This window comes from Phocoena phocoena, chromosome 2, assembly GCF_963924675.1.
Source record: "Phocoena phocoena chromosome 2, mPhoPho1.1, whole genome shotgun sequence".
NCBI classification, from domain to species: Eukaryota; Metazoa; Chordata; class Mammalia; order Artiodactyla; family Phocoenidae; genus Phocoena; species Phocoena phocoena.
This window is the reverse complement of record NC_089220.1, coordinates 16,179,612-16,195,684: the sequence shown is the minus strand read 5'-3', so window position 1 is coordinate 16,195,684 and position 16,073 is coordinate 16,179,612.

The window sequence follows — 16,073 nt, the reverse complement described above, 5'->3', positions numbered from 1 at the left end:
GGGGGTGGGGGGGGGAAGAGCCAGACCAGGTTCCAGCTTGAATTCTTCTACTTCAAAAATTTGATGATATCTTGCTTCTAAGATGTCACCTTAATTCACTGACAAAACACAATCATATAATTTACCTGGGCTATTTGGCTCAAAGATGTTTAAATCTCATTTTATAATTATTAAGGCCAGATAAGTGCAAGCTTTTTAGAATTGACGGGTACAAATAAAACAGGACTAAATAGAGTATAAGAAATAGCCAGCCCTTGATATCCTCTGAAATCCATCTCTGAGCTCAGTACCCCAAGCTGAAGTACAACCAGGGAACATTTCCATGTGCATTGTGACTCAGCTCTTGCTATGGATTTAATGTCAGCAGGTATTTTTGAGTTACAAATGACGCTGAAAGTCACTTCTTATGCCTTATCAGTAACAGTGACCAAACAACTAAGGTGAAAAGAAAAATTCTACAAATAGATTCGCAGAAGTTAAATCCTCAAATGTAAGTGGGAAAATGTCCAAACTGTCAATTATAAAGGCCACACTAGTATTTACATAGATACATAGTCAATAATTAATTAGGCTATTGATTGATTACCAACCAGGTCAATTTCAGTCCTTGACCCCATATTTTTCTAGGTATTTTCTCTTGTAAAATAGGACAATGTTTGTTTTGTTTTTTTCTCTCCATGATCCCAAGATGTTAGTGAGATTTTTTTTTAAAAGATCTTTCCACTGTTAATGGCTGCTTTGTTTTGTTTTATCTTGGCACAGTGTATTAGCCATTATGTGATGAGTTTTTATTATTATAGTTTCTAAAATATGAGAGGAAATGAGGTAAATGATTAATGGCAGAGTAACTTAAATCAAGATGGAATTATAGGGAGCCATTGAAAAATAGATGGGAAATACAGCTTCCCAAATGGAATTTGGTCCAGCTCCAAGGGTAACAGTCTTATCAAAGGTGCCACACGGTTTTATTCATGATCCCAAGCAGAGGGGGATCTCGGTATTCAATCTTAGCAACTGCACAACACCTTGCAGCGACAGGAAGCTTCTCAGCCCTGGCACGTGATCCATCCTGTCTCAGAGGGAAGCTCTCTTTGCTCCAGGGCTAGCATCATTTTTATATATCAACTACTCTTTATTTATAAAGTTGGAGTTCAGCTTACTTCTACTTTGGAGATCTTCTTAGAGGTCAGCTATATACGCTTCAAATGAGGATAGTTTTGTTTGGCTTTTTAAGGTTGCATAATAAAGGGTTTGGTGGATTGATGCTGGTCATAGGACCAGAAGATCTAAATTCTCGTTCTGTTCTGGGATCACATTTACAGCATGAACGTAGGCTATTTCTTCGTTTAACATGCAACCCACTCTGCACTCAGGGTTTATTGCATTGTTATGAAGAGAACTTTGAAAATGTGCATGATTGATTCCAGATGAAAGAGAGTTAACCCAATCAACTAGATAGATAGAGCTCATAGCTTATTGTCTCACATTCTTAAATATCAGAAATTTAAAAAACACTGAACAGTTGCATTATTTCACTTCCAAGAGTACAAGTGAATATTGTCTTCTATGCCACTTGGTAGCCTAACCCATTCCAGCTAACAGAGAGCCAATATATAAATACCTTATTTTTTCCTCCAGTGCTCACTGACCCTATTGCCACCATATAACAATAATGAATACCATCATTTTTAACTAAAGGCACTAGTAATTAAGGGAACAATTGTTTGATGTCCTATACACACACATTTCCTTGAATCCTCTGAAGAATAATATGAGGTAGATTTTATTATTGTCACCATTTTTACAAATGTTGAAACTGAAGTCCCGGGTTAGTGCCTTGTCCAAGTGGCTCACCTGGGACTTGAATCCCACATTTTATTTGAAGTTATATTGCTTTCAGAAAAAGGTTTTGGGGGTTCTCACTAAAAATACATTTCTGAAAGCCTCACAAGTCCCTTTAGCTAAGAAGTCCCAAAGCAGCTCAAAGAATTTTGCAAGAACTAAGCTGCTGATTCTGTTACCTCAGCTTGCCACCAAGATGAAATCTTGCAGAGGAAAAGCTAAAGATAGAATAGTATTTTTCTACCCTACCCTTCTTGCCTACCTACTCCCCACTCCACTTGTTCATACTGATCTTTAAGCAGCAAAACAAATGGGATCAAGCTGGATGTTCTTTCCTAAGAGAAATTCTTCAGACCAGAGAGAAAGATAACATAGATGAACCGCGTGCCCTGGAGGCAAGTTCAATAGCGAGGAGAGATTAAGTTAAAGCCTAACAAAGACATAAACACGTTTGCCAAGCAACATACACAGATAAACAAGGAGGCATAGAAAGAACCAAATGATAGACTAGCTTCTCTAGAATTAAACTAGAATGTTCTAATCATCTCTGTGAGAAGAGATTACATTTCCAATTAGCTTTTTTCATTTGTATATACTTTTAAAGAAATAACTTTGCAGCACTGAGTACTTTCTTATTGTACAAAAAGTTGTATATTCTTTTCATAGTCTGAACTCTCATCAGTTCATGGACAGTTTACACGATATCACCTTTTAGCCTCACTTCACTGTATATTGTCTGAATTTCTCAAAAGGGAAAACTCCAGCTCAGAATTAGATTGCCCTCTAGAGAAAGGCTGACTAGACTTAGCTGTGTGCATGCAGCCGATGACTTATTTTTTTCAATAAAACCCTTGGTGTCTCTCTAAAGAGCCCAAGGAGCCACAGAGATCATTTTCAAAGTGAGCCATCGAGTTTGCCGTGCTGTTGCAACAGGGGAGCTCGACTTGTATGGTCGGAGAAGAAGGGAGAGGAGAGGAAGATGAGCTGACAGCTGTCACTCCACACCCCGTAAGGACACACTGTCTGGCCCTGAATATGAATCTCTGACAAAAAGGAAATTCAGCACTGGAGCGAGGACCCATAACTGCCATAACTCACTGCTTCCTGCATGTTTATAGAACGGTGTTATTGTGCAGGTTGTTAAATTGATACCTTAATTACATGCATTGTGGCCAAGTTATGGCTATCATGAGAGGCATAAATTTGGTCTTTCTGACGTGCTCCCAATGACAGCATTTTGTTAGGAGAGTCTTGAATACAATTTTGATGTTAAAAAGAGGATCTGCAATACAAAGATTTACTTCGCCAGTAAATAAATACTACAACTGTTCTCCACCCTGCTGCTGATGGATGTGATTTTTAAAAAGGGTGAAGTATAATCAGATGGCAGATTCTGAAGGAAATATATGTTGCAGAATTTTTAAATGAGTATCTCTCTCTTGGCTAATTTAATAGCTCATTCGGATTTATAGTCAGTATAGCAAAGGTAGATTCAATTAGGACTTCTGAAAATCCAATTATATATATAAATTCTATCAAATAAGCAAGATGTTGGTCTTTGGAGTAAATGGTTCTCTTATTGTTTTTCTACCAAATACTTCTAACAACTGATTGGCTTGTGTTAAACCACAACTGATGTGTCTGACAGTTTTATTATTCTCAGCATCTACCATCAGTCTTACCTATCATAAATCTCCTCTGTCTGTATTGCAATTTTCAAGCTACTGTTCTTAAACACGCATACACACAGGACTGTAGGCAACTACTGTATGATATAAATAAAGTACATTTGATCTTCTCCTAGCATTAAGCTATTAAAAAATAAGTACAAGCACTTAAGGTGCATATCACTGTTAGTTTACCATTCCAAAATTATCTTAATCTCAGTGCTGCATTATATGAGAGCAAGAGCTTAAATGTGGAAGCCCAGAGAGAACTAGTAAAATTTCTTTAGGTAAGAAATATTTAGGACACTCTCATTAAGACCTACATGGAAATGTCCTAAATATTTCTCTTCATAAACTAGTCCATATTATATCCTATCAGAACTGAAAACATAACAAGGTGTTCCTTACCTAAACTTTGAAGCTATTAAAATAGGTAACTAAAAATATTTTTGGAAGAATAAACCAGAAAATTATATTGGTCAGTCAAACTAAATGACAGGGACTGGGGTGGGGAAGAAACTTTTTTTTGCATACCCTGTTATACCTATAAAGTTTAATTCATGTGAATGCATCATCTGGCTATAAACTAAGCATTTTAAATTGTTATTGGCAACATTTACAATATTTTTAGACTTATAAACTTTATCTTGGTAGGGATGAGATATATTGAAGTTGTAATTATTCATTATATTTTAAAAGCTCATCTTTGGTTGCTATCTTAGCAGAAATATAGAAAGACTATTCTTCATTCGAAAAGAAACAGCACCCTCAATTAGTGGAGAGGATAGATATAATGTCCAACGTGATGGTCACCAACTATACATATGTATTTGTTGAACATTTGAAATGTGGCTAGTCTGAATTGAGATATACTGAAAGTAATAAAATATATACTGCATTTCGGGAATTCCCTGGCGGTCCAGTGGTTAGGACTCCGTGCTTTCACTGCCGAGGTCCTGGATTCAATCCCTGGTCTGGGATGTAAGATCCGGCAAGCTGTGTGGCGTGACCAAAAGAAACAAAAGAAAAAAGTATAAATATACATATTTACTGGATTTCAAGGACTTAGTACAAAATAAAGAATGCAAAATATCATATTAATAATGTATTTATTAATTACATATTGAAATGATACTATTTTAATATATTAGATTAAATAATACATTACTAAAATTAATGTCATATGTTTCCTTTTACTTTTTAAAGTGTCTACTAGAATATTAAAAATTACACATATGGTTTCCATTCATGATTCTCTTTATTTTTCTAAAGTGCTGTTCTAGACAAATGGGTAGCAAATACAACCTACAGCCTGTTTTTGTAAATAAAGCTGTACTGGGACATAGCCACATCCATTTATTTACATACTGTAGATGACTGTGTTTGCACTGCAATGGCAGAGTCCAGTAGTTGAGACATATGGCCTGCAAAGCCTAGAATATTTATTATCTGGCTCTTTCCAGAAAATGTTTGTGGATCATGTAAACTATAAGCTTCTAAAGGTAACATTATATGTAAATAGTTTAGTGTGCATGCTTATTGTTTCTTAAATGGCTTGAAAAATGCAAAACATACAGAAAAGATATAATTGGGGTAAGACTGTGTTACATAATGAAAGTCCTCTTCAAAATTACTTTTACTTTCTAATATTGCAGTGGGAATCTGATATAGATGAGCCACAAAATGTTGGATGGGTGAGTAAATATTCTATAACTTCCATTTCAAAGTTCTTTGAAGAATTAAGGTTAATGAAACATTAAAATATCATCTAAAAATATCATTCCGGCTATATTCCAAAGGACTATTTAACAAAGCGTTTCATAGAATACTAGTCCCAACCATTGTTAATAAGTTTTATTCAAACATATTACATGATTTTAAAAGTTTGTTTTTCAAGTTTGTTTAACAATGTTTAGTGAGTTTACTATAGTGTTTTTCAGAGCATTTACTGTCTTAATGTGTATTATAACTATCAAGGAAGATAAATTTGTACAGCTTATGTTCCAAAATCATTTGACAACAGAATCTTTTTTTTTTTTTTTGCAGTGACTGTCATGAGACATGTATATATACTACACAATTCTACCTATGATGGTCACTTTTATATGTCAACTTGGCTGGGCCACAGTGCCCAGATATTTGATCAAACATTATTCTGGATGTTTCTGTGAGGCAGGTTTTTTGGGTGATATTAACATTTAAATCAGTAGACTTTTAATAAAGCAGACTGTTTTCTACAAGGCGGAAGGGGCTCATCCAGTCAGTCAAAGGCCTAATAGAATCAAGACTGACTGCCTCTGAGCAAGAAGGAATTCTGCCAACAAATGTCCTTCAGACATGAACTACAGTATTGGCTGTCCCCTGTGTCTTCAGCCTGACAGCCTACCCTGCAGATTTTGGACTTGCCAGCCTCCATAATTGCATGAACCAGTTTCTTAAAATTAATCTATCTCTATGTCTCTCTGGCTCTGCTTTTGCCTCTGTCTCTCTCCCTCCATATATATATATATATGTATATATATATATATATATATATATACACATTTGTTGACCCAACCTACAAGTAACTGTTCACATCACAGCAGAGAAAGAAAATGCTCTCTTACACTAAGAAGATATATCTAGTTTCTCCAACCTCATATAAGAATGTCAATCTTATCTTGATTGCTATCCAGTACCTTTGAGGAAGGGAAGAATATTAAGATTTTTGAAAAAGAAAATGTCTAAAAGACATTCTATCTACTCAGAACTCCATATCTAAATAAATAAAGATCAATAACAGTGAAGAGTCTGAAGTTTTACCCTATTTTCAAACTAACAAGTTAATCTGTCTCAGTTTCATGGATGCAGGCAGAAGATATGAAACTCCAGGGTCAGAGACAAACGACTTTTTACTCAAAGCAATGGCAGTAGCCAGAGTCCCCACATTTTCTTCCACTGGTTCCCTGAGCTTCAATTCTCACAAAGGGACAAGAAAAGGAACAGGTGGCACTTGAAGTGGGTTGATAGAAGAGAGGAACTCAGAGCTTAAGGACCATAATCTTGTATAATGGGCATAAGCCTGCCCTCCCTTTGTTCTGAAAGGAGACACTATATCTTCCAGTACTCTTTGCTATATATTAAATATACTTCCTTGAGCAAATTGCTAGAATGAATTCATTCAATATCTTTGCTCACAAGATATGCTGAAATGGTGGATACTCATGGATTATTCATCTCAACAAAAAGCAAGTAAATAAATAAATAATTATATACATACCTATATAAAGCACATTTGATTTTATCCTCTTGTCAACTCAAAATAACAGAAAGATACCCAGAGAGCTCCACCTCAATGGCTTGGTTATTCTTCTGAAATATATTCACTAAGTTATATTGCAGTGTTATTTATTTTTACAGTAGTTTGATCCAAGGACCGATCATCTAAAGATCACCTCTGCTTGCTCTATAAAGTTACTTCAAACATAATGTTAATTCTGTGTTTCAATGCCTCTTGTATAAGAACCCACTGATTAAATCCTTTTTTTAATATGGTATCAAGGAAAAGCTTCTCTCATGGATGACTATAATGCTTTCCTTAGCAAAGGATACCTCTGAGGATGCTCTTACACCTTCTCTACTATAAAGTGTATCCTTTTGTCTGACATGATGTCATGTGGCATCCCATGACAATGGATTCTAAGTTCTTGAATAGTGAGTGATGATGGCAGAGGCCCCAAGGGCAGGAAAGACAAACCAACAATTATAATATGTATTTATTTCAATGAGAATGAACCGCTGTCCCTTCAGAATGGAAGAAGCACAATGCAGTCAACTTACCAGCAAGTAATCAGTTGGTCTCCCCAAAATGGTGTCATACCAGTGGCTTGACACTGTTAGCAAGTTGTCCATTCAGAGGCTGAAACAGCTAGATAAGCCATTGTAAGTCAGAATTCCATGCTGTTGGTCCTCTGTCCCTTCTATCAAGGCCACTTTTTTAATGTGCTCATTGTGCCAGATCTGGGAAAGCTGATGAGAAGTTTGTTGACATTAATTGACCAGCCGTATTTGCACTTGGTTGTTTTAGTGTCTATATGCTCTCTGGTAGCATCAATATGTGATGCAAGGACCTTCACTCTTGTCCACTCCCGTATGTCTACCCACATGCCTGAATCTCACCCCTTTCCCCCAATCTTCCAGTCTTTGTCTATACATAAAACCTTTATCTACCAACACTCCTTCTAATACCATAGGGTCTGCCAGATTGTATGACGTAAGCAGTGGGGTTGCTTGTACCATAGGCTAGACTTGCAGTAGCTCTATCCTCTTCAGGATCCTATGCAAAGACTCAGACAGTATATGAGCTAGACCACTCTATCCTTAGGTGTGGAGTATGCTGCCTCCAGAACCCCAAGAAGTCCCCCCGGGTGTTTTGTTTACTTCTTCATGGTAGGATGTGAAAAATGAAAAGGTAGTTTTGTTGTTGTTGTTTGTGCTTTTTTGTTTTTGTTTTGTTTTATTTTTACTTTGGAAGGGCTGTCCTAGCATGCCTCTGACCACTGAGCCCCTAAAATTTTTATGAACATGGAAGACCCTTGCGTATTTTCTTCCCAAGGAGCCTGGAGAGTTAAAATCTTTGGGTGTATGTCCATGCAGATGTCCTCAAGTGTCAGGGTACCAGGTTTTCGGGTTTTATTTTCAAATAGGGCCCTAAGCTTCTTGTAACATATTTGTCTTATTTGGGCATTTAATTCTTCTGAAGTTCAACCACTTTGACTAATAAATATTAGACTTGATCCTTGATTTTTCTTCTGCTAGAAGAAATGAGGCTTTTTCTGCATGCATTCTAAATCTGTTCTGCACATGACTTTCAAGTTCTGTGTTATTTCCTCAGCTCTCCATTTATCTTTATGTAGAACAGCAATGGTGCACAGTAATAACCATCTAATGTCTTATCCCTATAGCTACTCTTTTCTTCATCCACCTCAACTGCCTGATATTTTATGTCCAGAAGCACATTCCCTTCTACTTATATATCCTCTCAACTCCCAGAGGTCAGTATTTACCAAATGGAAGGCCACCTTATGCCAGTGACAACCTGTGCTCCACCTACCAGCCCTGATTTGTTTTTCATTGCTAGCTGAGCCGTAAATGGCTTAGCTCAAAACCCCGTTTTGTCTCCTGCTGACTTGGACCACCCTCGATATCCTATGTTGTATGTTAAGTTCTCTAACAGCAGTTGAAATGGAGTCTAATGTGTAAGATGTTAATTACGGATCAACATCTGTGGAAAGAGCAGGGAAGAAGAAAGATCGGGCAGAGGAAAAATTTAAACTCCAATGCAGGGTGACATAGTTCAGGGTAACCTCAGTCAATCTAGTAGGCAGCTCTAGAATAAGATGTTATAACTCTGCTTGGCTCAATTGTGGACTGTCACTGTAGTGGAAGGATGTGAGCTGGAGCAAGGCAACTCTCAGAACCTGAGGCAGACCCTGAAATTGCTGAGAACTGGAAGATGTCTGTTGACCACATACTCTACAGTGGGGTATCAAGTCCTTCCCTGTAGGGGCACTAGAAGGACGTCTCTGTGCCTGCCACAGCAAACATCCATCTAGAACACACACACACACACAGAAAGTAAACTTCAAGAACTGACAACTTAATTCATAAGGAAACTAGAATATTTAACTTGCCTCACAGTCTCTCTTTGGGCTCTAGCACATTGACTTTGACTTTCAAAATTTGAGGTTTTAAATGACTGTCTTTCACTACCTGTGAGACTGAGGAAGAATCATCAAAGTGATTAGGTTTTTGGCTGGAGACATGAATAAAGTTGTCCAAGTGGATGGATGTCACCCTGCCACTATTAGCCAAAATGACAGTGATAGCTAACTGCCTCCAGGACGTCTACTCAATTGTTGCTTTTACCATGGAACTAGCCTGGCCAGAGCCCTACTCACGCCCTTCTCCAGCAGGCATGAAATGCCCCCTGATTCTTATTATAAAAAGAAGATTGCTTCTAACAGAATAGTCTAACCAGCTTACTAATTGTCATACATTTGCAAAAATTCCAAATGTGATTCTCTCAAAATTCAGAATCACATGTATTGATGCTTCTGAGTCCCAGAAAACAATTTTAGGCACTGAAGAGAAATTAGGAATGAGAAAAAAGGTAATTTTACCCTTCACTGCATGCAGCTCAGAGGGTTAAGTCTCCGATATAACTAAAGATTTTGTGACTCTTTCTTCTCAGGTCTACTAAAAATAATTATAATACACACAACTTATTAAGTGGACTATGTGCCAGGCATTTTATACACTTTATTTCAAAAATAACCCTATGAAGTGTATACAGACACTGAGTCTTCGCCCCAATAAGGGAATTGTCCAGGGTCCCATGAGAGGCACGTGCTGTTAGAGCTCTGCCAGACAGCTAGCCAGATAACATCCTTGCATTTGGAGTAGAAAGTGAAGCTCATTAAGATTAAACAGTATCAATAAAGATGTTAAAAAAAAAAGATTAAACAGTATGTCCATATTCATTTTAAAATGTTAATCCTTACAGCGATCCTTTACTTTGGGTGGGAAAACATTTTATCCCCACCTTGTAGATGAGGAATTTAAGGTTCATAAGAGCAAAATGGCTTGCAGAAGATAATGTGTTTAGTCATCTGAAGATATAAAAATTAAATCCAAATGTGTATGTTGCCTGCTTTTTCTCTCTTTTTTTCCAAAAAGGCAGTCACAAATCATGCATAAGAAAATATTATATAAGCACTTCTAATAAAACCAGTAAGTCCAAATTGCATATTACCAAACTATCCAAACAATCTTCCACAAATAATGAATTTTGTTTGAGGAAATTAAAACACGGTTTATTGGAAAGGGCATTCAGCTGAGCATTAATGCCTGAATTCCAAGCATCGTTTCTCTCCCAACTTCGAGTACAACTCAACTGTTGCTGCTACTACTGCTACTGCTGTTGCAAATGTCAGTAATGACTCACAGAGCTGCCCCCTTGTAGCAGGCGCTCAGCTCCACACTTCTCATACATGACCATATAGTCCTCTCTAAAGCACTGTGAGTTGGGTGTCATCATCTCCATTTTCTAGATAATGAAATGGAATTCTAGAGAAGTTAATTGCTCAAAGGCAAAGAATATTGCTAGTCATTAAAAAGCTTACGCTTTGAAATCATAACCATGGATTTTTTTATACCAGCTCAGCCACTTACGAGGTTTGTAAATTTGGAAAAGTTACTTAACCTTCCTGGTCTCAGTTTTAATGATAGAATTTGGATCAAACAGTCCCTAAGGATCCATCCAACTCTGAGAGTCTCTGTTTTTGGTTTTGTTTTTAATTTAGGTGGGCTCTCTGTGTTACTGGGCTTCTATGGGACCTCCAGCAATTTGATTGCAACTCACTTCATCGGGAGGTGCTTGGAAATTAACTTCAATGCCAGCAAGTTTCATGCTCCATGAATGACATCCCTTCTCTCTGAGTTACCCATAAAGAGCCTAGGGGTAATTTGAATTAACCTAACTGTCCAGGAGTATACGGTGATGTGAAGATGGTAATGTTTTTCTGGGTGGGGGACACAGAGATGGAATGGTGTTAATTCTCACACATATTTGGTCATTATCTCCCAAGTTCCATCTGTCGCATGCATCCATTCTTATATCTCTGTGAGCTCAATATTATTTTCCCTTTTTTATTAGCTTTAAGTTTCATTTTGTGTTAAATGACCAGCAGGAAGCTCTGAAAGGGGACCAAGAAGCCAAAGAAAAGACACAAAAAATTCATTTGATATCAATAATCATTTTGTGAATTATTTTCTGTTTCTGATAAGACCCATAAAATCATTTAGAAATTGCAAGGCTTAGACCGTCATTCAACTTTTAATTATTAACATGCAGCACCTTGAGTTTGGTGAACTGTGTGGAAGTGGATTTTGGGCCCTTGTAATCTCTCATAATGGAATGGAATTGCATGCATGTTTTAGAAATAAACTAAAAGATAGGAAGGTCTTTCAAAAATATATTGCATTCCAAAATTCTAAAGCGATTTCCAAAGCAAATTCTTGGTATACAGAAGAAGGTTTGGGATTTCATGTCAGAGTTAGGTTTGAATGCCAGCTTTAACACTCGTTGATGTGTAGACCTTTGGTAAATTATTCAATCTCTCTGGTCCTCTTCAGTGACATCAGAATAACAATATTTACATTAAAAGGTTTTCATGAAGATTAGAGGGGATAACATTTATAAAGTATCTCATATAGAATATGACAAAATGAGGGCCCTAAAAATTGTTGATTTCCTTCATTCCTTCATAAAGAGACAAATAAAATCTAATTTCTGATGCCTTATTTCCTAGTGAATGAGAACTGAAGGGTAATATTTATGTTGGAGAGAAGAATACGCTTGAATGACCTTGAGAAAAAGGGAGCTTAGCTTCCTTCCATTTAGAATTGCCGTGCAGGAATTACAGGACAGATTCATTTGAAATAAGAACTTTCATACCTGAACCACTGCCCAGAAATTATGGCAGCACTCCTGGGAAGTTTTGAAAACACTTTGAACTTACTTTCTAAAGTTGCTTTGCATTCTGTACTGCTGGGCCCCGCTGCACATCCATGACTTGGCTGGAGCTGATGCTGGCTGTGCCAGCATATTTTCAAACTGATCAAGTCATAGAGCCTTGAAAATTTCATGAGATTCTGTTTTGGTGAGATTTCCAAGTTTATACCAAGCTTTACAGATTCCAAAGGGATGCAGAATCCAGAAAAAAAATAAAGTCTACCAACTCTAAGATACAACAGTTGACATGCTTAATTCAGGTTGAATTAGGGGCTGATTGGAAGTGTGACTTCTTATTTCCCCTTTAGTGGAGAAAATCTCTTATTGTTCTACAGGATTACCTTTTAAATTTAACAATAGTGGAAAGATCCTAGAAACTGGAACAGAATAATGCCTGGCAACACTAATAATGATTTAGAATCAAGTCCTGTACTGAATCAAACTAGGTATATGTTCTACTGGATTAACCATAAATTTACTTGCTTTCATGCTTTTTTAATGAAGTACTAATTAGGACATACAGACTCGGTAATTTTTTTTTTTTCTTAGCAATTATCAGATATCTGTTAAATGAGGCAGTATTTCTTATTTTCTTTGATTGTCTATTGTTTTAATGTTGAATACAACATATTCAACCACCAATAATAATACAGTTTCATCAGTCACTTCTGGAAAAATCTTGTCTATTCAACAACACTGATTATGTAACAGCTAATCCATTTCTTACTTTTTAATCAGGCATATAATATCAATCAAAGTTTCTTCACAACATGAGACATCCAACATGGCACATTGATCTGATCCAATTCTAGGTAAAAGGAAAGAAACATGGTGATTTACTTAACCTAGAGTAACAATATTATAGAAAAATGTTCAGTTTCTGTCATTTCTAAAAACATTGAAAGCAAAAAATTCACTTCACTCTCTCTGCTGGTTTATAATGAGGGTTTCCAGGCTGGGAAACATTATTTCATTCATTTATTCATCCATTCATTCACTCAGAAAACAATTTTCATCATGCATTATATACTAGGTGCCAGATAGAGAGGCAGTGTATCCTTTATTTGAAGTCTTTACTAACACAGATTCAGATGGAATTGTTGAAGAATGAACCTTATAAATATGCAAAGAAATGGGTTCACTTGTCATGAAAATAAGGTATTCTTCATATAGCCAATGTTTGGCACTGATTTTTCAGTTTTATATCCTTATCCTATGTGGGAAAAATGTTTGCTTTTTCAAAACAACATTTGAGACTATCTGAAAATAGATTAAAAATATTAGTATGGGTCAGAGTGGCCTTACATAAAATTAAAACATGTATGTAACGATATGACAAAAGACACCTCTTCTGCTGAGCTTGTATTTGCCACTATCACTTTGTCAATTGTTATGATGGATATGCTGTCCTATAAAATTCTTCTCATTAAACAACAAAGGGGGTACCAAATGGGCAATATGTTTAGAAGGTTAAATACAGAGTTGTTCTTCCATTAGATGGTAGGAAGATGTTGACCCTCTTCCACTGGCATTGGTTAGTTGATCACATCCAGCCTTAAGGATCTGGGATATAAGACTTTAGCTTCCACAATTAATAGAATTATCTTATGAGAAGAAGGCAAGATTGGCTTGATCAATTATTAACTTTATGACTTTGGCCAAAGCCATTTCATCTTTATGTCTCAGAGACCTTATCTGGAAAATGGGGAAAATACACATATCCCTCCTTTCCAAACTCAGACTCTGAGCATCAGAAATGTTATCATGTGACTATTAACCAGTCAAGGATTGATTTGAAAAATAACAAAAGGATCCCCTTTCCAGCCTGTGAGAAAGGGCAGAATAAGTGGAAAGATGACAGAAACTTTATTAATCAGGATGAATAACACCAGGTGTTGATACAGGAAATCCTGAAAGCTCAGGAACTTAACACAATATAATTGTATGGCACACACCTGACACAACCCAAAGCAGCCTATAGATTTGGAGGAAGAGAGGCCTTTTTTCCTAAATGACATTGGTGGCCCTTGGAACCACAGAAGCCTGTAATGGATTCTCTGCATTTGGCTAGCCAGAAAGTGAAAAGAGAGATTAAGCCTAAAAATCTCATGGGGAGTTTGGGCCCAGGCCGGGAAGGGGTATATAACCATTTTGCCCACTTTCTACTGTCTAGAGTTAATCCTGAACACCCCTCTGCCAAGATATAAGCGTTATTGGATATGTACGCTTTCAGTGTCCCCATTAAATAGTGGGAAAAAATAATCATGAATACATAGCATCAAATCACTTACAAAAGTCTCCTGAAAGGATGAAACTTTCTAATCGTGTCCAGAAATATTTCTGAAGATAAAAGAATTATATACAGAATTTAAAGTCTAAACCATGGATCAAAGAAGTGATTCCCGTTCTATGAACTCTGGATGCCTAGATGTTAATTATGATAGCAACAGGAATCTTCCAGTTATTATCTAAGGAAAGAACGTGCTTGCTAATTAAAATGAAAAAACAAAAAAGCACAGGATAGCTAAATATCAAGCATCTAATTAAACAAGGCAATTTAATATCATTTGAAAATTACTGCTTTTATTGCATGCTCAGTTATATTTGTCTTTGATTAATGAAAAATTAGAGGGTTACTTATATTTTTCTTATACACATTTGTTTGGTTGACACGATCTTTCAAATAGAGAATCCCTTGAAGACAGTACTAAAAAAACTTGTAAAGTGGTAGTGAATGATCATCCTAGATATAATCATTAGACTAAATATATATTGTAGGAAATCAAATTTGAATTAAGCAAGATATCCTTTGTGGGTGACCCTTCACCATTTATTCTAGCCATGATCCTCAAAGGTTGATTGAAATTGTTTAGTGGATCTTCAGTATTGACTGAATCAGTCAGGGAATCAACAGAAACAATCATGTCTTTAATCACCGTGACCTAAACACTGACCCTTTCTTCAAAGGTAGAAAAGTAAATGAACTCAACTGGTGATAAAAATGAAGCACTGCAGTTCTTCACCAATTTCATTGGTCATTTTATCCAGTTATGATGAAATCCAAGTTTTCATTTTATATAAGAGAAAACAGAGCTCATACAAGAAAAGTGACTTCCTGGTTAAAAGAAAAAATGAGTTCTAATCTTCTAGCCCAAGTTCTTTCCATACTGCATGAAACATGTATAAGCCTCAAGAATCTGTTCATCATTCATTGACCAATGCAATGTCTAAATCCAGACCTAGATAGGTCATGATTCTTATCACTCTTTCAGAGCTATAAATAGATAAGAAAAATAACTCAAGGAATGACGTAAGAAGTCAAAGGAAGTGGGCTCAAGGAGAGTTATTTTTTATCACAATACAAACTTATTTTATTTCTTCTTCCTTAAAAATTCATTCTTAGTCAAGTGGGCCAAATATATCCCTGTTCTTTTTTCATGCTAGCATACGTTTTATTTTGGAAATGGAAGTAGGTCAAGAGCTCCCTCTAAGGCAGAAGTTGAAAAGCAGTGGCTCTGTGACCATTAGATATGCTTTCCATTATTTTTATTTTTTGCCCACATTCAAATTAGTTGCCAAAGTTTAAAAACTAGGAGGTTTCACAGAAAAACAAACAAACAAACCTGAATTTCTGGCTTCTTTTGAGAAATGGGATGATCTAACAACTCCACTAAAACATTTCTGAAGCAGAGTGGTAGGTACAATGTTTATACGGAACTTGCCCTCTCCAGTTCACCTGAGGTTCCACCACTCCCTAATTATTTACCTAACTTTGGAGTACAGGCACTTTCTTCCATCTTGTCTAATCTCTAATGTGTCACTTTCTCAGTCTCTGGAGGCTTATGATTTGGCAACTTCTGTCTAAGACAGTGCAGTGCGCCATCAAGACAGATCTGAGGATTGAAAACTTGATGTTTTACTTTTCATCTGTGTGGCTTCATGAAAGTAAATTTAACTCCCAGTGACTTCATCTGTAAAATACATTATTAATCCTATTTTATAATGTTGTA